Source organism: Cyclopterus lumpus, chromosome 3 (genome assembly GCF_009769545.1).
Source record: "Cyclopterus lumpus isolate fCycLum1 chromosome 3, fCycLum1.pri, whole genome shotgun sequence".
Lineage (NCBI taxonomy): Eukaryota > Metazoa > Chordata > Actinopteri > Perciformes > Cyclopteridae > Cyclopterus > Cyclopterus lumpus.
Window position 1 is genome coordinate 23872287 of NC_046968.1, and position 2818 is coordinate 23875104.

The window sequence follows — 2818 nt, forward strand, 5'->3', positions numbered from 1 at the left end:
AAAAAAAAAAAAAAAAAGAGAGAAAGGCTTGAAAATAGAAAAAGTTGAGAAAAGCTTTTTGCTGAAACGGAGAAGCTTTCCTCCGCTTTGATCCCGTTTCCTGTCAGCGCCCCGCTGTGGTGGAAGTGGATCGATTTCCTTCTCGCTCCACAACAGCAGACAATATGTTGAATCCTTTTCACGTTCGTTATTTACATTAACTTACTTTTGATGTTAATGCCAGCCCAGTGGTGCTAATCTTTAACATTTTTAGGGACTCAAGAGAACAGCAAAGCCATACGATTATACCGTTGAAGCTGGTTTATTTTTTGATCTCTATTAACTAATTATGACTTATTTTTCTTTTCTTTTTTTTCAACCTTCAAAATACAATGTGGGATTGTCTCAGAGACGGTAGCATCTACCAATCTGAGACGTGTCGGTTCTTACGAGAGCTTCAGGTGTCTTTGAACGCAGCAGTCCTGACCCTCGTGGGCTCTTTTACCCGCTGGTCAATGTAATTCACCCAGTAGGGAATATTTTGTCATTTTTATACACTCTTCAAATTATAGTGCTTGTGCTTTTTTTTTTCTTCTCCTCCTTGTATAAACTGTTCCCTGTAATAGTTATTAGTTGTGATTTATGTATTCGTGCTCTGAATTGTTTTTTTTAGATGTCTTGTATAAAAGTATACCTTTTTTTTATTTTTCTCTGCCTATAAAAAAAAAAAAAAAAAGTTGATGTGATTGCTTTATATTTCTGTGTATTATTGTTCTATGAATAAAGTCTATATATCTGGTGTTGACTGGGGGCAGAGTAAGAAGCAAACCACATCTGTATTTCAGGAACACTCACAACGTACTAACTGGATTTTTATAGCTTAACGAGTCGAATTAAATGTAGTTATTGAAGCTCTCTGGAGACTTTTCAGGCTTCAGAAACTATTTTTCTTCTGTAGTTCGGGGATTTCCTCGCCCGTGGTGTATAATTGTCGTCAGACGCAGACATGAGCGGTAATGACAGGCCCAACGCAGACGCTCTGGGCTCTTCTCTTATTTCTAAGTTTCAAGCTAATGCAAACCATAACAATGTCTGCTGTCACAGAGGTGTAACATGGTTTTTGAATATGAATGCAGGGCTTTGTTCTGAAGCCCTTAAGGTAGAACGACCGGCGCTGTGGAGACAAATACTTTTGACTGCACGAGTCAATCAGTTGTGGAAGTGGCAGGAAGTAAAGCCGAATGGTATTTCATTCAGACAACACAAATATTAAATTATTAAACAAGCACACAGGGATGGGGTCTATACGTGTGCACGTGCTTCCATCAAATCTGGAGCTGCTCCAATGAAAATGGACAGGGAGGCAGATTTAGTTCTCGAAGAATTAGGATAGCAGTGAAGTTATTATCTCTTTTTTTTTTAACACAATTGTCAAGCAGTTTGACTTATTACTTGGTTTGAAATCTATGGATACACTTTCCAATATTCTCGTTCTAATGTACTCTACAGTAACAGTGTACGCAACAACACCTAATAATTGTACCACAAATACAGCTAAATGTACTTTAAACTATCTAAGTCGTGTTCTCCTAAAGTGAACCCCAAGAAAGTAAAATAGCTTCAGGTTTAATGCACTAAACTAAGACATCAACATCTCCGTGAGGTTTGGACAATAAATCACAATCACACATGCGATGATGTCAAAAAGCAGGGAGTGGTTCTGTCCGAGTGAAGGATCATTTATAAATAATGGCTTCGTATGATTTATTTCACACAGGCAAGAAGATCCAGACACAAGCAATTCCCCCGTGAGTGCAGAGCAGGAGAGGGTGTGGTTCATGTTCAGGTTAAGTGCACTTTTATGCTCTTTAATCATTTAGAATTTGAGATATTTGAACTTTTTATGTTTCTTTCACTTCTGTTAAAACCTTCCTAACTTCCTACATTCTCATATGAATAGAACCAGACTAGCTTATTATTATTTGGTTGTGTACTCTTGTGCACCTCAAATGAAACGGGTGTCCTATTAATCCATGGTGCTTTTAGTTCAACACATATGCTCACATGCTGATAACACCATAATACATCAAACTGATTCATGGTCTAATCTAAATTGTTTGATTTTAAATTAATATCTCTATTGTTTGTTGTTCGTGAAGCATTGTGTGTGCGTCACTGTGTTAATGACGCTAGCTCAACACTGCCATCTGGTGGCTGTGGGGATTATTGCTGGAGGAACTCTAATCTCGTATATTAGGAAGTGTGTCCAAAACTGTCCAAAACATCAATTTGGTTATTTGGTTTTGGGGTATATTTGCCTTTATTTGATAGTCGACGGCAAACTAGTATTAGTTTTGATGTAAGACGAATAATTGTAACACTTTGGTGTGAAAATGATCAGCTTTAACCCTTTAATGTTAAAATTTAAAATTATTTCTTTGCATTTTTTTTATTCTTTGGGGCAGTAATAACAAAATCTCCCAACATTTTTTTTAACATACCTCACAGTTTTGTAAATACAGGTGTCTACCAAACGGTTGAGATGTCACTACATGGTAAAAGTAGCTACATATATACCAAAACAGAAGACAAAAAAACACTGCAAAACACAGAAAAAACATTGCATTTATAACATTGTAGTCTCAACACTCCTAAACTGTGTTGCTCATGGTATGCTACAAGCATTGCTGGTTTGCATTCAAACACAGGAAAACGTTGCACATTTCCATCTCTTCTGGACACAGGTTGCACTTTTGCATATATTAGTAACATTACATGCATCATATTTACAACAATGAATAATTGTCAGATGTGTTTCATTTCAAAGCAAATAATGACT